The sequence below is a fragment of the Puma concolor genome, chromosome A1 (assembly GCF_028749965.1).
Source record: "Puma concolor isolate L17-30 chromosome A1, mPumCon1.1.hap2, whole genome shotgun sequence".
NCBI lineage: Eukaryota > Metazoa > Chordata > Mammalia > Carnivora > Felidae > Puma > Puma concolor.
In genome coordinates, this window is record NC_141667.1 from 14,115,411 (window position 1) to 14,140,654 (window position 25,244).

General features: G+C 44.8%; 1 protein-coding gene and 1 long non-coding RNA gene across 3 annotated transcripts in view; one reads left to right on the top strand and one right to left on the bottom strand.

Moving 5' to 3' along the window:
* Positions 1-9,753: 9,753 nt before the first annotated feature.
* Positions 9,754-17,800, bottom strand: LOC147584033 (uncharacterized). The gene is made up of 2 exons (XR_015240562.1): positions 17,067-17,800; positions 9,754-10,509 (listed from the first exon to the last, which is right to left on the bottom strand). It is a non-coding gene; the product is annotated as an uncharacterized LOC147584033 (long non-coding RNA).
* Positions 17,782-25,244, top strand: part of BASP1 (brain abundant membrane attached signal protein 1) — a 56,871-nt gene continuing 49,408 nt past the window's right edge. The window contains exon 1 of one of the 2 annotated variants that reach the window (XM_086676362.1): positions 17,782-17,929. The gene's annotated coding sequence lies outside the window, so the exon portion shown is untranslated. Of the gene's footprint in view, positions 17,930-18,514; positions 18,720-25,244 lie in introns of those variants that run through there. The other variant, XM_086676360.1, reaches the window with a different exon arrangement.

Sequence of the window (25,244 nt, forward strand, 5' to 3'; positions counted from 1 at the left end):
TAAATTCCTGCTCTGGGATATAATAGGGCATTCTGATAGGTCTTCTCCTATCTTCCCCTCGCCCTCTTCATCTTTGTGTTTTCCTCATATGTCACAATTTGTTGTTAGCCATCATTTACATTAGTATGGCCATCTAAATATGGTTTATCACTGAGCCAACTAAGTAGATGAGTTCATTTCTTTTTACAAACTTGTTTTTCCTGAAGTTGCCACATTTTCTCATTTGTTTTATTGTCTCTGAAACTACTTGTTTTATTTCCAAATGCTCTCACATCACAACCAAGTGTTTGTCAGTATTGTCTTCCAAAATCTCAAATGTATCTTATAATCTTTCCATTCGAGTTTTGCTGGGAGACTTTCCTCCCAAAGATTTTGTTCACTTGCTCTAATCTGGGTCAGTGGATATCTGAATCCAGCAGTGCTGTTATTCTGGGACTTCCCTTTGACACTGTCTTGTGTTAGACACCCTCCTTTTTGGATTCCATGTCCCACTCCAGAATGAGAGTTTTAACTCTCATTCTGAAGGGGTCCTTAAAAGTCTGAAAATTTTTGGCACAGAAACAGACACTCAGATCAATAGAACAGAATAGATAACCCAGAAATAGACCCACAAATGTATGACCAACTAATCTTTGACAAAACAGGAAAGAATATCCAATGGAATAAGATAATCTCTTCAGCAAGTGGTGCTGGGAAAACTGGACAGCGACATGCAGAAGAATGAACCTGGACCACTTTCTTACACCAGACACAAAAATAAACTCAAAATGGATTAAAGACCTAAATGTAAGACAGGAAGCCATCAAAATCCTCGAGGAGAAAGCAAGCAAAAAGCTTTTTGATCTTGGCCTCAGCAACTTCTTACTCAATACGTGTCCAGAGGCAAGGGAAACAAAAGCAAAAATGAACTACTGGGACCTCATCAAAATAAAAACCTTCCTCACAGCAAAGGAAACAATCAGCAAAATTAAAAGGCAATCGACAGAATGGGAGAAGATATTTGCAAACGACATAACAGATAAAGGGTTAGTATCCAAAATCTACAAAGCACTTATGAAACTCAACACCCAAAAAACAAATAATCCAGTGAAGAAATGGGCAAAAGACATGAATAGACACTTCTCCAAAGAAGACATCCAGATGGCCAACCAACACATGAAAAAATGCTCAACATCACTCATCATCGGGGAAATACAAATCAAAGCCACAATGAGATACCACCTTACACCTGTCAGAATGGCTCACATTAACAACTCAGGCAACAACAGATGTTGGTGAGGATGTGGAGAAAGAGGATCTCTTTTGCATTGCTGGTGGAAATCCTAGCTGGTGCAGCCACTCTGGAAAACAGTGTGGAGGTTCCTCAAAAAATTAAAAATAGAACTACCCTATGACCCAGCAATTGCATTACTAGGTATTTATCCAAGGGATACAGGTGTGCTGTTTCAAAGGGACACATGCACCCCCATGTTTATAGCAGCACTATCAACAACAGCCAAAGTATGGAAAGAGCCCAAATGTCCATCGATGGATGAATGGATAAAGAAGATGTGATACACACACACACACGCACACACACACACACACACACACACACACAATGGAGTATTACTCAGCAGTCAAAAAGAATGAAATCTTGCCATTTGCAACTATGTGGATGGAACTGGAGGGTATTATGCTAAGTGAAATTAGTCAAAGACAAATATCATATGACTTCACTCATATGAGGACTTTAAGACACAGAACAGATGAACACAAGGGAAGGGAAGCAAAAATAATATGAAAACAGGGAAGGGGACAAAACATAAGAGATTCTTAAATATGGAGAAGAAACAGAGGGTTACTGGAGGGGTTGTGGGAAGGGGGATGGGCTAAATGGGTCGGGGGCATTAAGGACTCTACTCCTGAGATCATTGTTGCACTATATGCTAACTAATTTGGATACAAATTAAAAAATAAAATTAAAGAAAAAAAAACACACAGAAGAAGGGGACCCCTGGCTGACTCAGTTGGTATAGCATGCAACTCTTGATCTGGGGGTTGTAGGTTCGAGTCCCACATTGGGCGTAGAGATTTCTTAAAAATAAAATCTTTAAAAAACACACAGAGAAGAATAGTGGTTACCTCTAGGGGTTGCAGGGGCTAGAGCACTGAAGTGTACAGGTTGGAAGCAGAATGACTTCTCACTGTACCATTTTTTATATATTTTAAATGTATCATATTATACAGATTATCTATTAAAAATAAATAAAGTAATAAAAATTTGCATCATAAAAAAAGTGTGAAAATTTTTATTGTACCCTTACTTTGGTGGATAGACTGGCTGGCTATGAAATCATAGATTGACAATAATTTTCCTTTAGAACTTTGAAAGTTTTATCCTTTTACTTCTAGGATTTTCATTCTGATTCCTGATTCCATTTGTTGGTTTCCCCTCTGGAAGGTCCTAGCATCTTCTCTTTATCTCCGGGGTTCCTGTATTTCAAGATGGTGTGTTTGTTGTGATCTTATCATTCACTCTGCTAGGAATTCAGTGTACCCTTTTAATTTGGAGGCTTGTGATCCTCAGTTCTGGGGAAAATGTTGTATAATGTCACTGATAATTTCTTCCTTTCTGATTTGTTTCTGGAATTTCAGAAATGTTGGACTTCTTATTTTGAACCTCTGTCTTTCCTTTTCTTTCCTATTTTCTATTTCTTGACATTTTTATTTTACTTTCTAGAATTTTTCCCGTTATATTTTAACCTGTTGAAATTATATCTTGGTTATCGTATTTTTAATTCCCAAGAAATCTCTCTTGCTTTCTGATGCTTGTTTAATATCTACCTTTCTGTTCTTATTTTATGACTAAACTTTCTTCCCTGATAGCTCTGAGTGTACATGCAGCACACGCACATATCTCTTCCTGCATCATCTCTATGTTCTCTGGAGTCCTTCCTACCCATCTCCAAATCATGTTGCAAGTTTTCTTCAATACCTGATTATCCTTGGTTATCCTTTTATCACTAAGACCAAATAGTGATTTGCAAGCTGTGTGTATATGGACAGAACTGTGGAAAAGTAGGCTTTATAATAGGTGTCAAACCAAAAGTTTGGCCAGGGGCCCACTGACTTTTCATTAGGGACACTGCTCCCCATAGAAGTTGCCAATCTCTTATTTGGGGGGGCAGGATTTTCCTGGCTGTGACCTTTGGTCATGAGGGTCTTGGAAAGAGGCTGGGTAATCTACCATCTGAAGGCCATCTATCATCTCTATTGAAGGCCAGCTTTCAGTAATAATTCCTCTATTTTCAGGCCTGCCCCTCACCCTCTCTCTGTACTTATCAGTAGCAGCTACACTGGCACCTCTTGAAATCAGTTTCTTTAGGGCACATTTCTAGTTAAGGGGGAGGAGGGACCAGGAAGCATAGAGGTAGCTGCCTCTATTGCATGATTGGGAGGGAATCTGGGAGTACATTCATCTACATAAGAACGTTAAACCAATCTCCCACCCTGTCCTCAGTTTTGAGTAGATCCCACCTCCAAGTGTTGGAGTTTTGAAGGTTCTATAGGGAAAACTGGCTTTTAAACTTCCCATGAAAGAATTACAGTTTAAAACCATTTTTGTTTTTGGGGCACCTGGGTGCTCAGTCGGTTAAGTGTCTGACGTAGGCTCAGGTCATGATCTCATGGTTCATGAGTTTGAGCCCCACGCTGGGCTCTGTGCTGACAGCTTGGAGCCTGGAGCCTGCTTCGGATTCTGTGTCTCCCTCTCTCTCTCAAAAACAAATAAACAATAAAAACAAATTTTAAACCATTTTCTTTTCCATTAAAGAGACCAATAATAGAAGTTTTGCTGTGAATTGTCTGATGGAGTGGGGTCTGTGATGCTTGATCTGGGTTGAGAGACTCGGCAGGAACGACAGGTCAGAAGCTACATCACTCAGGAAGTTGGCTGTTACCTGGCAACCATTCCAAACTGTATTAAGACCGCTAAGTTGTCACCATTATGAACGGAAGTTTGTATTGTTTGGGATATGAGAATGTATTCTTTCAGGGGCTATAAAGGGGATATAAAAGTAACCTTAATTCGGCACTAAAGAGGCTTTGCTTTGTTACTCTGACCCAAGACATGTGGGGAAGTGTGCAGTTTCCTTTCTTTTTTTAATGATTTTTTTGTTTTGTTTTTGTTTTTGTTTTACTTTTGAGAAAGAGAGCGCAAGTGGGGAAGGGGTAGACAGACAGGGGGACAGAGGATCTGAAGTGGGCTCTACACTGACAGCAGTGAGAGCCCTGTGGAGAGCTCAAACTCATGAACTTGTGAGATTGTGACCTAAGTTGAAGTCGGATTGAGCCACCCAGGCACCCCAGCACTTTTCTTCCCTTGACACCAGGAGCTCACTATCATAAGTGGAGAGCCCAAAGTTACTTAATGGGATGGAACTCAAAAATTAGAATATTTTAGGTTAAGTAATTTCTTTCATTGGTTGTATTTAGCAGTCGAGGAAATGTGTACCTGTGGTGGAATAGAGGCTAAAAGACAGAGCAGGGTGTCAGGGAAATTAACACTAATTGTTCAATAAATATTCTTGAGTTTGGATGCCATCCCATGCGTGGCACTTAATCATCCATATGTTCCATTGCTTTCCATGTAGGAGAGATCTTAGCCTCTCTGCTGGACTCTGAATCTCATCTTAAACTTCTCAATGATGCCAACATCTTATAATGCAAATTAGATGAAGCCCAAATGCGTTTTATCGTGACCCTGGCAGGTAAAATGAATGAATGAATGAAGATCAATTATATTAATAACTTAATATTTTCCATTGCTTAACATATGCCATCCATGGGACTAAGTATTACAGAAGTATTAGTTCACTTATTCTTACAACCTCCATATAAGATACCGTGTCAGTCAACTCAGGCTGCATAAGTTGTGCTGCAGGGAAAAACAGCCCCCAGATCTCAACGACCTATGACAACACACATTTACTCCTCACCCACACAGCAGGTCCATGATGAGGCTGCACAACAGGGGTCCAAACGGTGCAGCAGCAGTTGGGTGAAAAGTGGGTGGTCTCAGGCGAAGGGACAGGAGAGATGGTGAACCGTGAGCTGGTTCTTAAAACTTCCGGTTAGGAGCAATGCTTGTTACTTCTCTCCTCAATTCAGTGGCCAAAGCAAGAAACGTGATTGCGCCTGGCCTTCATGAGTCAGGGAGATTTTACTGTATTTCATGGAGGGGTATCTCAAATCATGTGGCTTGTCTGATATCAGTGGGTGAGGAAATGCAATCCTTTACCAGGGAGGCCAGCAACTATTTTGAATAATACCATCTACTACAGACAAAACAAAATCAGCAAAACCGGAAAACCCCCCACAATGTCAAGGATTTAATTGTGCAGACATGTCAGAATCGAACCCCGTATCCCACTTTTTAAACAGAGAAAGGGGGCACCTGGGTGGCTCAGTCGCTTAAGCGTCCGACTTCAGCTCAGGTCATGATCTCACCATTCGTGAGTTCGAGCCCTACGTCGGGCTCTGTGGTGACATCTCGGAGCCTGGAGCCTGGTTCGGATTCTGTGTCTCCCTCTCTCTCTGCCCCTCCCCTGCTCATGCTCTGTCTCTCTCTACCTCTCAAAAATAAATAAACATTGAAAAAAATTAAAAAAAAAAAAAGATGTGGTTTCTAAAAAAAAATAAATAAATAAACAGAAAAAGAATTAAATTTTACTTGAATGATATCATTCCAGGGGGTAGTTGGGAAAGAAAAATAAAATGTTAAGATATTACCACAAAGAGTAACACCAAGAGATTTCTTTCCATAAGGGCCGATCTAATGTTATTTGCACAAATATTCAGGTTCCAAAATTCAGATTTCAGACAGCTTAGGTGGTCTCGAAGAGTCTTCTGGTTCACCTTGGGGATCCTCTAGTGTTCTACTTTCATTGTGTGACTCAGACTTGCCAAAGGCAAGACATAGCGGAGAGGCAGTAAGTGTTATTGTTTGAAGGGGAAATAATTTCACCCCACCAGAAGCATGTCTTAGACTCTTGGGTACTTAACCAATCTTTGCATTTTATTTCCTTTCTTATGGTTGCATCGAGTCTTGTCTGTCACAAGAGAAGTTAGTACATACACATCCCAGCACTATAATTTGTTTTCCAGTTTAGTAGAAAGTTCTTCAAAAAGTCACCACTTCTCTGGTGTTAGCCTTTATTTTGCTCTAAAAGTTAGCCAGCTAGGTGACACTGTTTTCTTGAACGAGCCTGCCACCTTGTGGTCATTTGGAAAACCAGGCTCGGCAGCACTAGCCCTCTGCAGTCCTTTTCCCTTAGTAAGTATTTTTGAGCCCCTAACGTGTACCAAACCCTGTTCTGGGTACTGAGCTTACAACAGCGAACGAGATGGAAAAGAACCCCCGCCCTCCCGGACTTTATGTGTTAGAGCAGACGGATTGTACATATAATCCTTATATACAAAGGATTGTATATAAGTTAAACTTTGGAAACGTGGTCAACCTTTATTTATTCATTTTTAGATGCCTTTTTTTTAAATGTATTTTTTTGTTGCTGTTGGCGGTGGTGGTTTTTTTTCCTTTTTCTTTTCTTTTTCTTTTTTTAATTTTGAGAGAGAAAGAGAGAATCCCAAGCAGGGCTCGAACTCACAAACGATGAGATCATGACCTGAGCTGAGATCAAGAGTCAGATGCTTAATTGACAGAGCCACCCAGGCGCCCCTGTGGTCAACCATTATTACGAGTTAATGGAATATCCTACCTACGTGTAAAGCTCATCTTTCCTATATGTTATCTGTGAGCCACGCATCCCTGCTGCTATAAAGGTCAGCTCTTCCTTATTTCTCAAGGACTCAGGGACTTGGCATCTATCATTACCCCCTCTTTCTCCTACATTCTCAAAGTCTGCCTTCTCCTTGTATGTCTCCTTCTGTATATATACCCAAGTTCAATGGCTTCCAATAGAAGGCTTTTCTTAGCCCCGATTCTCTCCTGCTAAGGCTGCGTTTCTCTGCTTCCCATCACAGTAACGCTCTCAAAAGTTTGGTTTCTATCTCTGGTGCCCAGGAGAACCTTGTCTGCATTGTTTATGGCTGAATTCCCAGCACTAAGGATAGTTTATTTAGTAGGTGCTTGATAAATATGATTAATTTGCGTATGAATTCATATTGTCATCATGGCAACGCCCACCCCGGCTGGTCCCTGGGTGATAGGGGATTCGTAAAACAGAAGCAGAAAGGGCGTTACGTTGAAGAGAATCCTGTTTAGAACGTGGGAAGATTTGTTAACCTTATGGTCTCCAAATTTGTAAAATCAGGATTGGACTATCTTGGAAGTGAAAGTTACATGTCAGCCTTGGGGTGAGATCTAATTGGCAGTGGTATCTGGGTATAGTACTACGAATAATGTTTTGGCCCTGGAAACAATTCTGTGATTGATTGATATTGACTTATTAGTGATGTCCATCCTGGATGCAGGACGTGGCATTGACTGTACATCCTTGGGCAACTTGGTTCCCTCCAGCTCTAAATGTGAAGGATGATTTAAAAAGACAGAACCTCAACACGTTGCTGCATGGTAGAGTTAAACTAGACTTTGAACAGTTCTCAACATTTAATTATAAATTAAGAATTAAACTCAGGCTCAAAATGGCAAACTGTAGTCTCTAGGAGTGATTCTCAGATAAGTGAAAGTGGATCTGTCTTTTATTTTATTTTATTTTATTTTATTATTTTATTTTTTACTTGTTTTTAAATGCCTATTTTTGGGAAAGAGAGAGAGAGACAGAGCACGAGCAGGTGAGGGGCAGAGAGAGAGGAAAACATAGAATCCGAAACAGGCTCCAGGCTCTGAGCTGTCAGCACAGAGCCCGACATGGGGCTTGAACTCATGAACCACAAGATCATGACCTGAGCCGAAGTTGGACGCTTAACCGACTGAGCCACCCAGGCACCCCTACATCTATTTTATTTAACTGGAGTTCATCTGATATCTCATATCATGAAGGAAAAGTTATTTTTTATTGTTTAATATTTTAAAACGTTCCTTTCAGAAAAATGGCCTGCACTAAGTCAGTATTTTTTATGCTTAATATTTTATTTTCATTTAAATGTATTATTTCTCTTCTCTGCTGGACGGCTGACTGCATTCGCTTTCTTTCCCCCATTTTGCTTCCCCACAAGGAGGTAATTCCAGACCAGACTGGCAAATATGTCAAGCTATATTTCAATTTCTGGGACAATCAATGTGAAGTTAATGAGATTAAATACAATAAACCTCCGAAGAGACTGTAAGCCCCTTTTAATGGATATCAGGATTAAATGCAAATTTTCATCCCCTTATGTGTCGGTCATAAATGTTTTGAGTCGATGAAAAAAACATCCGAATGGATTTCAAGAATGTAGTTTATCATAGTGAAAAAGAAAGATAAATGATTTGAGAATATAGAATATTCACATGAAACTCTGCATACAGCGTGTGAAGAAAAAAATTCAGCGCGCCTTTTTGTTGCTTGCATTTATTTATTTGTTGCTCCCGAATACTATTTCGAGGCAAATAAAAGAATGCATGTGAAATTTTTGAATTTTCGAAAGGAAGCTTCAAACTTACTTTACTACAGCCTAGGGGTTTGAATTTAGCAGGGGTGGGTGAACTGCAGCCCCCCCCCGCCCCGTGTCAAAGCTGACCTGCCACGTGGTTTTACAAATAAAGCTTTATTGGAACACAGCCATGTCCGTTTGTTTTCAAATTATGGCTGCTGTCCCAAGACCACGGCAGGGGTCTGCGGTGGCAACAGAAGCCTCCCCGCTTGCAACACCTGAAATGGTCACTATTTGGCCCTTTCAGAAGTAAAGTTTGCAGAGTCCTGCCTTACCTTGTAAGTTTCTCCATTGTAGTGTGTGTTTCCGAAGGCAGGAACTCTGTTTAAGCTTCCTCTTTAATTTCTCTTAGAAAAGTATCCATAACTTTGAGATGATTAGTTAATAACAACTTGAAGAAATACAGTATGAAACGCAGATTGATGCTGTGGGGCATATTTAAAATTTTTCACATCGCTAGTTATATGTGTTTAGGCCAATCCGAGGACGGTTGTGTTGGCTGTTTCTCCGCCCTCCGCTGGGTTCTGCCGCTGGTCCCATCCCGGAAGGGGGGCCTGCACGGCGGGACATCGGGCCCACCCCCTTCCAACCTGCATCTCCCACTATTTCCCCGGGGCCGGGGCCGTGTTTTAAAGCTTAGAGTCCATCCAGCTGGTTGATGGGGAACAGCTGCTCTCAAAAATCTCTTGGTTGCGCCTCCCACCCTCAGCACTTTTGGCCTTGGGGGCTTCTGGTTGACACTTTGCAGGCCCCTGAGCACATTCTAAGCAGCTGCCAACAAGATGTGGCGCGTCCTCTGCCAGAATCCCAAGGCGCCCCCTTTGGCGGACATGGGAGACCCCTTTGCCTGGGTCAAAATACAAGCTAAGTCTAAAAAAGGAAGATGAAACCTTAGAATATAAATATTTCTTGGTTGTATTTATTTATTTTTTTATTTTTTTAATTTTTTTTTAACATTTATTTATTTTTGAGACAGAGAGAGACAGAGCATGAGCAGGGGAGGGGCAGAGAGAGAGGGAGACACAGAATCGGAAACAGGCTCCAGGCTCTGAGCGGTCAGCCCAGAGCCCGATGCGGGGCTCGAACCCACAGACCGTGAGATCATGACCTGAGCGCAAACCAAGAGTATGACGCTTAGCTGACTGAGCCACCCAGGCGCCCCAGAATATAAATATTTATTACTTTTCTGGCAATGCAATACGGGAGAAGTCAATTTTGGCGCCGCAGTGTGTGTTTAAATTTAAAGTTCACACCAAAATGCAGAAGCAGCTAGAGAGAGGGGTGAAGAATTGCGTGATGGCTGTCCCCCAATCCCCTGGGACTCTAGGGTCTCCGTGTTCAAAACCTCTGCTTCAGACTCCCGGGGAGAGGTTGCGGCAGAGTCTGGGGGAGGGGTGGCCGTGTGTTTTCAGTAGGCCTTCTCTCCCCGGGGGACAGTCTACTCGGACCACGGAAAGGCGTCCCGATGCTTCCCTCCTGGCGCCGCCCGCGCGGAAAAATCTCACTCTAGGCTCCAGCCCAAATGGTCTGCCTGCACCACCTTATTTTTCCCTTCTCGTAAAATCGCTGTATAATTATGATAGCTTTCCAGATCCAGAAGTATGATATGAATTGTAAAACTCACGAGCTTCCTTTCCAGAGTTAGGATTTGATGGCTCGTGGCGTTTGCTGGTTGACGTCATAAATGACCTCATGAGAAAATGTCTGTGTTTCCAGTAAACGTCGTTATTGCAAAATTGTCCTTTACACAATCCACGAGCCTTTCCGTCGCGGGATACATCGATCCATTCCTCTGAAACGTTTGCTAGGAAGATCCGTCGCTCCGCACACCCTGGAAACCTTTCCTTTATTAGAGGAGAGTTAATAGTTCATGGCGTCTTGACCTTCTTTTCTTGGCTGCCAGGAAGCTTCGAGCTAAGTTTCTCGTGCAAACAAAGCGACAGACCGTGTGCCACAGGTTTTCCCATTCCAGTGACGTGTGCCCTCCCATCCTGTTGACTCCTGTTTTTTATCCCTTCCTTGATGGCCCTCTTGGTGGCGCTATAAAATCAGCCCCTTTAGAACACATTTTTCTGAGTGTGTTTTATGAACTGCCTGAGGGATTTAAAGTCTCTTGTATAAAGAAGTTGTGGTTTGTATATGCAACGGAATACTACTTGGCGATGAGAAAGAATGCAATCTGGCCTTTTGTCGCCATGGGGATGGAACTGGAGAGTGTTATGCTAAGTGAAGTAAGTCAGCCAGAGAAAGACAGATACCATATGTTGTCACTCTTATGTGGATCCTGAGAAACTTAACGGAAGTCCACAGTGGAGGGGAAGGGGAAAACAAAAGGTTAGAGAGGAAGGGAGGCAAACCATAAAAGACTCTTAAACACTGAGAATAAACTGAGGATTTATTCTCGGTTTATTTTTATTTATTATTTATTTATTAATTCTCGGTTTATTTATTCTCGGGGGATGGGAGGGAAGGGATGGGCATTGAGGAGGGCACCTGTTGGGATGAGCACTGGGTGTTGTCTGGAAACCAATTTGACAAGAAATTTCATATTAAAAATAATAATAAATAAATAAACATTAAAAAATAAACATTAATAAAAAATTGTATAAACTTCAGCACAACCCAGTGCAACTGGAAATATTTCCATTTCCCAGATGAAAAGACTAAGGCTAAAAGAGATGAAGATCTGTGCTAAAACCCAGAAAGCAGAGGCAGTTGGGACTTGAAACCATTAGTATCTAAAAATCAAGCTTGTCTGCAGAGCCACTAAGATGTGCTGCCCGCGCTAGTCTCGCAGAGTCCAACAGGTTCGAAGAGAACGTCGAAGAATGGAACCAACTTTCCCATTAAAAAGTGACAAAGGGATGAACAGAAGACTTTAGTCAGTAGAATTGATATTAACCCTTTTTCATAGGAGACAGACTGTGACATCAAGTGAAACCCATACAGTGAATCAGCACTAGAAAAAAAAAAAAAGTCTGATCCGGTCCGTAATTAAATGTATGCAACTTAAAGACATTGGCACCTCTGAGAAGTTGTAGAATGTGTTGGGGTCGGAATCTCTGGGGAAACGAGTTCTCTTAGTTTATTTTGGTTGCACTGATTTTGTTTAATCTCGTGGATGTGGAGGGCAAAACCATAAACATCAGCATAACAGTGATTGATGGATCCCATTTCTAGAAATGTAAACTGGGAAAATACTTCAAAATATGAGAACCATGTGTTGAAAGCTGTCACCGCAGCATTATTGGGAATAAAAAACAGAAAGGAACAGAACTGGTCTCCAGTAGAAGATATGATGCGTAAGGTGATTTTTGAACCCGCAGCAATGCCGTTGAGTAGAAAATCACTCAGATATACCAAGGAAGACATTTAGGAAAACACATTATATAGAAAACAGAGCTTTGCGTGTGATCATCGGTCCATCAACTCCCAAAGTAAGTTAATATGTGGATGGCATAGTGGAGGCGAACTATAGGCGAACATCTTTCTACAATCACCTCGAAAGCTGGGGAGGGGGGTTTTTTGCCCTAGAGGTGGGCTGGGGTGAGGTCGCCCAGACGCCTGGGCCAGCAGCTGAAAGAGGAGTGCCAGGGCTATTAAGAATGTGCCAGGGCACATGCTTCATGTCAATTAGGCCACCAATGTAAAGGTAAGAAACAGGAAGATTCAAGCAGCAGAAGTATGGGGTTAAAAAGCATACAGCAGGAAAGCTGATGGGAAGGCAGTCTCCAAGTGGTGATGTCTCAGCCCAGAACAGGTCTCTCGAACACTGGTCAAAATTATATATTCTGAGTCCCAAAATAATGAGCGGTCATTGCAAAAATATTCATTCAACATAGAACTTGATAATATGGTGTCAGAGAGCCAAGCAGCCCTCCACCCCACCTCTGGAATGACACCAATTCCCGGTGACAGCCACTGGTAACAGTCTGGGCTAAAACCCCGTGGACATTTCCCCATATATTTATTTCTACCATAATGCACAACCCCACAGGTGCTAGTCAGCAACTTGCTTTGGCACCTGAGAAGTAGTTCTTAGCATCTTTCACACCCTTCCTTGTGTTCGGTTTTGATCAAATGAATATTTCGATTACAATGAAATTTCCTTTTTTGTTCCAAGTCCTTTTGGATGCTTTCAGATGGGGACCATGATGCTTTGTGCCAAATACTCTGGCTCTGAAATCATTCTTTCTGACATGGAGCTGACCTTATCTGAGTAGGAGATTCCTGGGCTAGAGACACAGGAGGGTCATGGCGTCTATTTGGGGGTCTTAGGGTGTGTATCTCCAAAGAGCAGAGTTGGCTAGATATTGGAATTTGGACAGCATTTGTGCTTGGAGAGGCAGGGGAGGCAGCATCCCTTAATTAATTTATAACAAAAAAATGTTCGTCCTCTGCATTCTGTTTGGCAATTTACTGTTACACTTAGCAATTTATTTTGGGCACCATTCCTGGCTTCGGAGTTAAAGCAAAAATATTTTAATTACCAGTAGGGGCTGATCTGAGAGTAAAGGCAGGTAGCAACAAGGAATGGGCGAGACTTCAAGCTCGTGTTATTTAACACCAGAACCTCTTCGGTCTCATTTGTTCAAAAGTGGAGCCATGCGAATAATTGTTCTACGACATTCTTTATGTCATTTAAAAGCAACTTGTTCTTTGAAGGGTTTAACAGGCGATTTGGGCGGAAGGGCAGCCAAAGAATTAAGGACTGTTTTCCTAAGATTGGAGGTCCCTGTGTTTAATCCCAGGCCTCAAGGCTATAGAAAGGGGTAGGCACCGGCTAGAAAAAGCCCTCGCTGGTGAGTGAGGCACACACCCTTTATCGTTGGTTTGGTGTATTTCCTTAATAGAAAATGCTGGTGAGTAGAAAAGTATTTGGGGGCCAATGTGGCGGGGGGCGGGGAGGTGCGGAAATTACAGTGAAAGAAAGGGAGAAGGGAGTTGAAAAGGGGAACTGTTCAGGCAGAGCATGAGATTGTTTTTGTTGTTGTTGTTGTTTTGCCCTGCTTTTTCTCCTGGGCAAACGTGTTCCTAGCGTCTTGCCGAGGCCAGCTTGCTCCTTCCACTTGGAGTCCCATGCTTTGTTAGCACATCCAGGGTTGCTCAGGTTTCCCGGCTATCGTTTTACAGGACACAAAGAGGAAACAAATTGGGAAGTGAGGCTAAGCTGTTTCTCTTCCAGTTACTCGGCAGGTAGTAACAGAGGGTGGAATTCAAAAATCCCTGATGTCAATCTTTGGCGCCGCTCTTGAAGTCACCGCTCAGACTCATGTCATAGTCAAGGAAGGGGGTCGGTGAAGGGCTCAGGGCCCCTGCTAAGAGCAGAATTTTACAGCTCCAGACCCACTGCCTGCGAGACACCCTGAACCACACACACGGCAAGAGGCAGTTCCCCTGGCAGCACGTGCTCTCAAAACACATCTTTTCCGACTTCATGCGCTTTTACACCAAGGTTTCTCAACCTCATTATTATGGGCATTTTAGACTGGATAATTGCTGACTGCAGGGCTGTTCTGCGTGTGCTGCAGGATGCTTAGCAGCAATGCTCATTTTTACCCATTAGATACCAGTAGCACTCCCCCCCCCCCACTTCGATCTTCTTTCCCCAAATGCCTCTAGATGTTGCAGGCTGTGCTCTGGGAAGTCAAAGAGCACCTGCCTGAGAGCCACCGATTGGAACAAAGGAAGTCTTTTCACTTGGATCTGTGAATGCTGAGGTGGTGATAATCGCAGGGTGGGGGAAGTGAGGCAGGGAGAAAGACGAAATAAATGTACCGATTTCAATATTTTCCTTCGATCGAAAATCATAACGACACGGGGGCGCCTGGGTGGCTCGGTGGGTTAAGCGTCCGACTCCAGCTCGGGTCACGATCTCACAGTTCGTGAGTTCGAGCTCCGCCTTCGGGCTCGGTGCTGACAGCTCGGAGCCTGGAGCCTGCTTCGGATTCCTCTCTCTCTGCCCTCCCCGGCTTGTGCTCTCTCTCTCTCTCTCTCTCAAAAATAAATAAGCATTCATTTTTTTTTTTAAGTCACAAATATACTTCGGGGTGGGGGGAAGCTGTACACTTTCATATGTCATATGGGATCTGGCTCTGTCTGGCCTTTGGCTTGGAATTTGTAGATCAGGCCTTGTGAACACCTGCCGCAATTTGGTTATCCGTTCAATAGCTTAATGAGTAGAGCTGAATTTATCAAATTCTCCGCGTGGTTCTCCTCCAAGGCTCTGGGTTAACACGTGGCCTTGGACAGGAGCTAGCCAAAAAGATGTCAAGCAAAGGCGGCTGGTGTGACAGGCCTGGCTGTCAGCATGCTCTTGCTTCACTCATCTTGGTTCACATCGTATTTGGGATCTTAATCCTTTTTACTATTCCAGAGAAAAGGAAGGGGAAGCGAGGCCGATGTCAGGCTTGGGGAGGTGGAGATTTGGGGGTCCAGGGCGAGGAGCTGTGGGTGAGGTTTGGAGGTGAGATGAGGTCTGTATACTAATCAATCGGAGATACCTCAACTGACACACTAGATACAGTTGAAAAAGCTGAGCTCGCATTGAGGCTCTTGGAAACGGACTAGTAATTTCGGTGGCAATGTGTCCATTACACTGCAAGCAATTCCTTGGTAAGTCTTTTAGGAAAAATCAGTCGTCGCTGAATAATTTATCTTTTGGATGAGTAATTTCATGATGCAGGCGATGCTTCACTGAAGCAAATTATGCAGGCAATTGAAAACGACACTAGGATTCATTTTACAACCCCGGGAAGTTCAGCTTTGTTTATTAAAAAGATATTCACTCCATTTGGAGAGTAAAGCTGGTTTTCACGAGTGTAATGCTGGCAGGTAATTAAATTTGTCATAAAATGTGCTTTTAACATATGCCTCCAAATCCATTCGTTTATAATCGAAGCAGCGAGTGACATCCACAATAGTTTTCTAAACTCCAGAGCTTCCTGAAGCGTGTGTTTTGAAAACGTTTTCAAGCGCACGCACCCTAAAAATGTTCAGATGGTAGATGAACAACTAAAAATCAAACTAAAAACATCAACAAATTGGATATAATGGAAGACAAAATTGAGGAGACCCAAAGTCTCATTGGCGTACGTTTTTGCCTATTTCTTTCTTTTTCTTTTAATGTGTATTTATTTATTTGGAGAGACAGCATGCGCAACGGGAGGAGGGACAGAGGGAGAGGGAGAGAGAATCCCAAGCAGGCTCTACTCGTCAGCGCAGAGCCCGACTCGGGGCTCCATCCCATGTACAGTGAGATCATGACCTGAGCTTAATTCAAGAGTCAAATGCTTAACCCACTGAGCCACCCAGGTGCCCCCTTGCCTCCCATTTCTATGGCAACCTGTGATCTTTTCTCCAATTGCACCTTTGAAAGGCTTGTTTTTTCCCATCATGAAAATTTAGCTAGAAGCACTGACGGTAACAAATGTTATTTTCTGCGTTGTCTATTTTGGGAAACATTGGCAAAAGAGAAAACAGAAAGAAGGTAACATTCAGAGGCCTCTCACGCAAACACAATAGGAACGTATATTTACTAATTTTCAGATGACTTATTTACATGTCTGAAAGATCACAGAGTTAAAACTGAATGTTAATGAAATAACTATTCAGATGTCTTGACAAATACACTCAGCAAATGCCTTGAGTGTAAAATTGCAAATGCTCATCGGATTCGATAAAGTGAAAACTTAGAGGCTTGCTTAAGAGGACTTGAAAGTCCATGGCCACACAGTTTTCAACCTGGAGTGACTTTTGCCTCCCAGGGGACATTTGGAGACATCTGGAGACATTTTTGGTTGTCACAACTGATGGTATGTTGGTGGTGGTGGTAGAGGGTGGGTGTGTGTGTGTGTGTGTGTGTGTGTGTGTGTGCACTCACTACTGGTAACTAGTGGGTAGAGGCCAGCAATAATGCTAAACATCCAATAGAGCACAGGACAGCCCTGTCCCCCATCCAAAACAAAAAATTACCCATCTCAAACAGGAGGTTGAGAAACCCTGCATACGGCCTCATAGATGATGTTCTGGAATAAGGGGCATAGGTTGAACATACTCAATTATTGAACATAAATGTTCAAATATATAAAATGCTTTGGAGGCAACCCTAGTTGTAATCCGCTCCACCCCGTTCTTGAACTATAGTTACTTCTTTGCTATTTCACTTCAATGGCAAGAAAAAAAAAAAAAAAAGAAAAAAAGAAAAGAAAAAGAAAAAAGGAAAGCAAGGAAAAAAAAACACATAGAAACAAAATCGCCACTTTTTCTTACCGCCCTTTGGTTAAAATGCGAACATTTCCAGCTTGCACTGTTTTATCTGTTGTGGCCGCGTATGAACCATAACTACCTGGGCAGTACCGTTGTCTAGCGGTTACGTGCATAGCCTCTAGCGACCTATAGTATTGGGTCGACATTGACACCCTGCTTAATTTAAATATAGTTAAGTTCTAACAAGTTTTTTTCCCTGTTACCCGGACTTACCTTTCCCCAGTCGAATGCAGATGCACTTGCCTTTGGCGTCCTCCCTTTGAAGATACGGTTGCATTTTGTCGCCTCGATTTTGGAGGACAACCCAACCCCCAAATCCAGGCAAGGGTCGGGAGGGCAGATCCACCTTCAAGGACAACTCCCAGCTCCATCCTTCGCTCTACCGGGAGGTGGGCAAACGTGAAAGCAATCCGAGCACAGCCAGAGGGCGCCACAATGCCGCAAATAAAAGTTCCAAAGGTTCGGATGGTTGCGGGAAGGTAAAATTGGCTTTTGTCTAATGAAAGAGCTGCGGTTGTAAGCGTTGTCCCGTTATGTTTTGCATTTGCTTCTGGCCAACAGAGAAGCAAGGTGGGCATACCTCCCCACGCTGGTGGTTATTTTATGTCCCGGTGTGAAAGTGGCGGTGCCTCAGGGCACCCCGACACGGCTTGGCCGTGGCTTTGACCTGTGCGCTTCTAGGCAGCACTGCACCGGTTGCCTCGGCTAACCCAGTCTTGCCGAGAACTGGTTGCCTCTTTTAAAGAACAGACATGAAAACACCGACGGTTCCTTCCCTCGGGCTCTTGTCCTTTCTCCTTCCTCTCCCAAGTCCCGAGAGCACGGTCGCAGGGACGACGGTGCCCAACCCCCCCAAGGCGGACCTCGGCGGCGTCGCTAGTCCCCAGCCGCGGAGCTCCGGGCTCAGCCCAGCGTGCGAAGGAGCCGCCTCGCCCAGCGCGCCCGGTCCTCGGGGGGCGCCGCCCGGACTTGCCTGCCGTTGGCAGCCTCCCTCAACCCCGAGGACCTCTGTCTCGATGGGCTGAGGGGGTTCGGCAGGTCACCCCCAACCTCACTGCCCGTCCAGGTATCGGAATCCCAGGCGGACGTCGCGCGCGAGCGGGATTGGGGTGCTGAGAAGGGTAGCAGGTGGCAGGGGGCGTCATTCACCACCGCCACGCAGCCCCTGAAGTCTGAGCGAGAGCCCGAGCACTTCCTATCCACCCATTCCAAAGGACTGAGAGAGACAGAGAGAGAGAAAAGAGGAGAAGAGAGAGAGAGAGGTGCCCGCAGACAGCCCCGGCGCGGCGGGGGAGGGGAGGCGGCGCGGGGTGTGGTAGTTGGGGGGGGGGGGCGCGGCAAAGGAGAGGAGGGTAGGGTAGGGTGAGGGAGGTGGGGAGGGAGTGGGAAGCCCGCGTGCAGGGCAGATGGAGACTGGCAGGAGGGACAGCGGGATGGAGGGGAGGAGAAGGGGAAAGGGGACCACCGGGACGCGGGGAGGGGACGGGGTGGAGGGGAGGTGAGGGGAGGCGGGCGGGGCCCGGGATGGAGGGGAAGGGAGGGGAGGGAGGCGGGCGGGGTACGCGGGAGGAGGGAGGCTGGGCGGGCGGACGCGCCGGGGGAGGGCGCTGGGCAGGAAGGGGAGGGGGAGCGCGAGCGCGAGAAATGCAGAGGCTGCAGCGGCGGCGGCGGCGGCAGTAGCGGCAGCGGCGACGGCGGCGGCGGCAGCGCTCCAACTCGCTCCTCGCTCCGGGCTCCGCCGTCGAGCCGGGGAGAGAGCCTCCGCCAGCGGCCAGGCACCGGCCGGACGACGCCTGCGACCCGGGCCCCTCGGCGGCACCGCGCTCACCCAGGGCCGGCACAGGCACCCAGAGCCGGTAAGGAGGCGCGCCCCGGCGGCCCCGCCGCCCCCGCGGACCCGGGGCGCCGGCAGCCCGGGGGCCTCCGTTCGCCCCCGCCCCACCTCGAGGCCCTTTGTTCTCTCGGCGCCGCGGCCGGGGGCGTGGGGCGCCGCGGGCCTCGTTAGACGGCGCCCAGCGCGGGGGACCCTCCGCGAGGTTCCCGTCGCACTTCGGGGATGTGGGGTGATGGGGGGGCCCCCCGAAGTGGGTGGCTTCAGCCTCTCGCGGGGTGGGAAGGTGCGGGGGTGGCGAGTCTGGTAGACGGGAGATGCGGGGTGGGTAGCGAGCGGGAGCCAGCTGCTCGTGAAGGAGGAAATTGCCGAATGGGAAACCCTTTAAACGCACCGAGTCCGGAGGAGACGGTTTTGTGGGGCGGAAGGGAGCGTATCTGTCATCGGAACCAGTCGCAGCCCGGGAGGGAGCGCTGGGAGAGAGGGGCGCAGCAGCGAGAGATGGAGGGTGGGGGTGGGGTGGGGCGGGAGTAGGGGGAGAAAGAACACGGGGATCTGGTGTGATCCCAAGGAAGGAGGTGGCTCTTTGGGTCAGCAAATGGGTTTCCTTGACCCCGGGGGACTCCTGAATCCTGGCCTGCGGTGGCCAAGGAATGCGAGGTTCACACGACAACGTGCCCGCCGAAGCACCTCTGAGCGGATCAAAGCCTCCCCCCCGCCTCGGACGTGGCCGAACTGCCTTCCCGCTAACCTGTGGGCCATCTCGGAGCATTTTATTTTTTTGCGAGGCTTCGGTGCAGAGATGCCCGGGGCGCCTCGCCTCCACCCTCGCGGCCCGGGCCGGGAGAGTGTGAGCGCGGACCTGACAGCGCGCGGTCCCCCCACGGCCCGGCTCCGCTGTGAGCCAAGGTTTGGGGTTCAGCAGGTCTTGCCGAAAGCGCTAACGCTGAAACCCGACGCCCGGTTCCGGTCTCCGTCCCCACGCCCCCCCCTCCCCCTCCCCCGACAAATAAAAAAAAAAATGCGGAGTCCCTGGATGCGACCGCACACACAGCGCGCGGCTACAAACCGCATTCTTTCATGAATATTCATCGAATGCTCGGCTGAGCTCCTTATCTGCTTCCCCAGAGACATTTCCGCCTTGAAACGAACTCCTTGGACAGCCTGTGCCTGTGTAATTTTCACCCTGCTGAAATCAGCACAGCGCTCAGGGGTGCAATTTTAGTGCCTTTGAACGGGGTTGACACACCTCGATCTCCCTCGAGGCCACTACCTCGCGGGTTAAAATCCTACAGTAGCATCGAGGTGGTCGTTTTGCTGTAGGGGTGTGGATCGGCCTCCCCGGGATTCCAGCCAGGGCTAGCAGATCCTTGGTACTGCGGGCAAAATGAATGAATCGGGACTGTAATTACCTATTCCTTTGTCTTGGCCTCGCGCATGCGCCGGAGAGCAGGGTGTGGAGGGCCCCGGCAGCCCCATCTGATCTCTCCATCACCCACCCACCCACTCCCTTCCGAAGCCGAGGAACAAAGGCGTTTGCCCTAAATGTTGCGTGAAATCCTTGGACCCAAATGACAGTTTTTCTTTTATCCCCTCTGTGTGTATGTTTCTTCTTTTCCAGGTTATCTTTCATCTTTTGCTTTCTTAGCGATCTCAGTTGACGAAAAGTAAAGATTATCCTTGGTGATGAGAGCAAACTGTGGATTAAATATTTTAATGACCGAATACTGCTCTTTTCCTTTCTAGTACTGTCCATTGTTCTCTTTTCTGCAACATATTGCACCGCAGTGATGGTGGCCCCCGATTTGCATCAATTAACCATTTGACAGATTTTTGCTGCTGGTCCTTTCATTAAGGGACATTGGCCTCAAAACTAACAGTGGCTATCTGCCCCTAGTGTCACTACTTGGGAGAAATTAAGACATTCTGGCGTTTATAGGAACAAGATGGCCTACAAAACCCAAGGCAGAGAAAATGGTTACCTTGTCAGAATCCTAACCCTGTGATTTCTCTTGATTCCTGCCTCATTGTTTTACTAGGGACCCCAAAAGGCCAACCCCACAGAGATGCAGATCACTGATAGGGCAGGAAGAAGGAAGAAGGCTACTGGGGCTGCAGGGGTGAAGATGGTCGATTGAATTCATAATGCTTCCTTTTTTTTTTTTTTTTTTTTTTTTTTTTTGGTCAATTTCCAGCAGAAGCCATGATACATATACCTTTGGTGCCGATTTTCTTAACAATGATGTAATAACCAGATTATGGTCATTTAGATTTCTTTTTGGGCTTCTTTATTCTACCATCCAAAAGGTGACTTATGGATATAAAATAGCTAAATACTGTATTTTTGCAATAGCCCGTTATACTTAAAAGAATTTATGTTTAAGTATTCTTAGTACACCCTGATGGGACAGCATGTGGCAGGAAGATGGAAGTCTTCTCTTTTGTTCCTTTTAATAAAAGGATATTGATATTGACCACATTTAATAGATGAGGGTGTGTACTTGATAGGGCTCGTACTGTCTCTAGTCTTTAGTATTGAGCAGCTTATTATGGTTTAGAGGGCTATCTTTTTTTTTTTTTTTCCTTTTCTTTTTTCCTTAAGGTTATGTTTTTGAGGGAGAGGTGAGTTAGAATATAGATGGGATTTGATAGCAAGTGTATTCCAGTATGCCCCCAATTCAGTGAGTCATGGGTTTTTCAGCGAGATCATTTTTAAGCTGAATTTGAAAAAATAATCAGTTACCTTATTCTTTTATCCGGCTAGTTTTTTTGGCAGTCCTTAGCAGGTGGAGAAAAGGAGCTAATGGGCCTTTGGACAAAATGCGCCAACAATAACCATAGCAGACAGTGGCATTTTTGTCTTTAACTTTGCTCATCCTCTCATTATGGCATGCTGGGGAGAACCTTCTCTCCTGCTGGGTCACCCTAATTTGAATATCCACTGCGAGAGCCCTGAGGGCTTCCACTCTGTCCTTGGAGGCATCTTCCTAATCTTACTGGATTTGCCAGAACAAACCATGTTATAGTCTAAGATGTGATGTGTTCTCTTTGGCTTTTGTGTTTTTGAAAACAAATTCACATTAAGAACAATTTAAAAACCATTTTTATTCCACGGTCACGATAAGTAGAGTATGAAAAACTCACTACGTTTGGGGGAGATTTGGTCACTGTAAAATGGATGCCTGTGTTATTCACCGTCGTTTTGCAAAAACTTGCAAAATCCAAACCTAATTTTTAAAGCAATTGCGGTGTCCTGTATATGCACATGTGTATATGCATATACACACACACACATATACACATATGTATATATATGTACACGTGCTATAAAATAAAATCTTATTAAATGAAACTAAACTAGTTTAGTTATTGTACAGTGCTTCATACTGACGTTTGGAAAATGATCCATTTTTGGTCTTTCTGAATACGTAGGTAAAAGGGAGAGCCTAGCTAGTGTCCGAAGAAGCCCATTCCCAGTGCCTAGCAGGGTAAAACCAATGAATTGAATTGAACATCTTAAATTGAGATGTTCATTTACAGGCTTACGAACTCACATGGAGCATTAGTGAACATTAAAAGTTGTAATAAACAATGCTTACTAAATAAAGGATTTGTAAACTTGTTCTGGCTTCTTTTTCTGATCTCTTGTACAATTTGGTTTTGAAAAACATCCCCCAAAGGCCTGTCAACTATTGTGTGTCAGAAGTAATTGCTTTTGGTGTCTGGTTCTGTTGAAAGAAATGCTCTGATTCGCTTGGGCCTTCCTCTTTCTTCCATGTAGTTGACCTCATTTTACACTTTCTTTATCAAAAGGTTGACATCTTCTTCATGATCGTTTTAGCCGGTGAACTGGAAGCCAGGTAACTGCTAAGGGAACACTGAGTGTATAGACAAGTTGAAGTTCTTGGGAAATTGGGTGCAGAATCTCTCATCTCATCAAGTTTTCTCGACTCAACTGGATCCTTTCCATTTATCCCAGTTCTTTAGATAACCCCATACAACATGAACTTTACTCTTTGGCTTAATTATGGTAGGTAAATAATCAGGAGATAGCTTTGAGGTTGTGAATAGTCAGAATTGTTATTTATTTATTTATTTATTTATTTATTTATTATTTATTTATTAAGAGAAAACAGTGCATTTGGGGGAGGCTTCCTAAGACACAGTGGAAAGTAACTGGGTTTGAAAAATCTCTAGACACTGGTTAAACCACTGTGGGCAAATTTTTCAAGCCTCTCTGAATTTCACTTTCTTCAATTGTAAAATTGGGATGATAATTCTTATTTTTCTTGCCACAATAAGGACCACACGTAAGTCTAAAAAGCGCACAGGCACGGTGGCTGGCTCTTTGTGGCTTCTTGACCTCTCAGTCTGCAGTTGCAACACAGTCCATGCGATTGGCATCCCTAATTAATTTCTGTATATCGAGCTGTATTTTTGTTCCATGCTGATTAATCAAGACCTGAGGGGTTCAGTGTATTCAGTTAGAAATTGGATATTTCAATTTCAAAGTTGCTCAAATATCATAATTCCCAACTACTGTCTTCATACATGTACATATTTGAGATTTAATGAGACCCTGGGAATTTGCCCCAAAGTGGGTTGAATTAAGCCAGGGTAGCCACGCTCATTGAATTTCCCATGGCTGCTTATATAACTCAAGAGGTGGCATTTAAATTCTTTTGAGAAAATACAGGGGTATTTCTAAAACCACGGAAGCTCCCAGCCAGCCAAAGGAAGGTTTTTTGCTAAATACCATTCCCTACACCACTATTAAAGACAGACATCTAGGTAAGTGTCCTATGAGAAGATTGTCCAGCGAACCTTATCAAGAGTAAGAGGTGACCACATAGAATCAAATTCTTACCAGGATACAGTTAAAGTGTAAATATGAGAAGACACAAGCCTTGACATTGATTAAACCGCATTCTGTCTTTCCCTCTGGAAGTCGGGAATGGGGTGGCATGGACACAGAGAGACTCATAGTGCCTTTTCCTTCTTCTGCAACCTGAGAACTTAAATAGCTTTAAAAATCAGGCTTTCCAAAGGCAGTAGAGAGTTTTTTTGACGTGCCAAGGCCGTTGGTGAGGGGAGGTTTGCAAGTGGGCAGGTTTCAAAGTCTAGGAATAAATTCCTGAAAGCTTTAGAGATTTAGAAATAGAAACCATCTGCAAAAGCACAAACAGGGGCCCAGGGCATAAGGAAACCTCTCAAGATAATAGAGAAAAATGGCGTTTAGTGGGGCAGGCAAAGCATTTACGCAATATTTCCTTCTTATCACTTAAACATTTTGTGAACTTGTTTCTGAATTGACTTTTCCCCTTCATTTTAGAGAGGACTGGGTTTCATTGGTGTGTTTTTTAAACTTCTCTTTGAAATAAATAGATTTCAGCCATTGTTTGTACCTTGTGTAGGGACTATGGTATTTAGAAAAGCATGATTTGGAGGGCTAGGTGTGGTAGAATTGGACTTCGGGGCCAGATTCACTGGCTGAAGAATCTTGTCTCAACCGTTTTACGAGCTGTGTGGCCTTTGGCAAATTGCTTCGCTTCTGTGCCTCAATCTCTAAAATGGGGATTACAATTTAGAGTTTTTGTAAGGATTAAGTGAAATTGTCAGACACTTACAACACGGCCTCACATATTCTGCATGTCTTTTTTTAAAATCCGTTTTATTTATTTATTTAGATAGCACGAGTGGGGGAGGAAGCCAGTGAGAGAGAGAGAGAGAGAGAGAGAGAGAGAGAGAGAGAATCTCAAGCAGGCTCCACACTGTCATTGCACAGCCCCAGCGTGGCTCGAAGTCAGGAACTGTGAGGTCATGACCTGAGCTGAAATCAAGAGTCGGGCACTTAACCAACTCAGCCACCGAGGCGCTTCTGAAAGTCTTTGTAAAGCACATTCACCATAAAGTGGTGAAAGAACCAGGTTTCTTTACTTCATGCTCTGTGTCAGCGACTTACACGCTTGTTTCAAAGAGGCCATCATCGCAAAACAAGCTGACAGTGGCGCCTTGGACAGGAGTTGGTAGAACACAGAACTACGTGGTTTAGAAACATCCTCCAGGTATAGCTATGATACCTTGAACATGTTGCCAGGACGCTTAACTGGTTTCAAAAGCCCAGAGTGGGTAAATCAACACAACCCCAGCCTCCACAACTGGTATTGAAATGGGGGGGGGGGGAGGGGGGGAGAAAGTCCTTGGGATTTCAGAGACCTTCAAAGAAAGGCTTACTGTTTAGATATGTTCAGATCAGGGAAAAACTGTATCACCTGGGGAATAGACATAATTCATTCAGATTCCTGAAAGCACGCGGTTTTGTTTTGTCCTGAATCAAGACGCCTTCGTTTGCAGTTGAAAGGAGCGTCTTAATCATTGGTACTAAGATTAGTATAAACCAATCGCGATATTTAAAATTCTAAGGTATACACTTAACCACATCCCCACCACCCCGTTGCCAGGAGTAAAACCGAAGCTTCAATTATGCGGGACTGTAAAGGTATTGTTACCTGTTGACCGAATTATGTAATTATCCCCGTAGACACCTTAG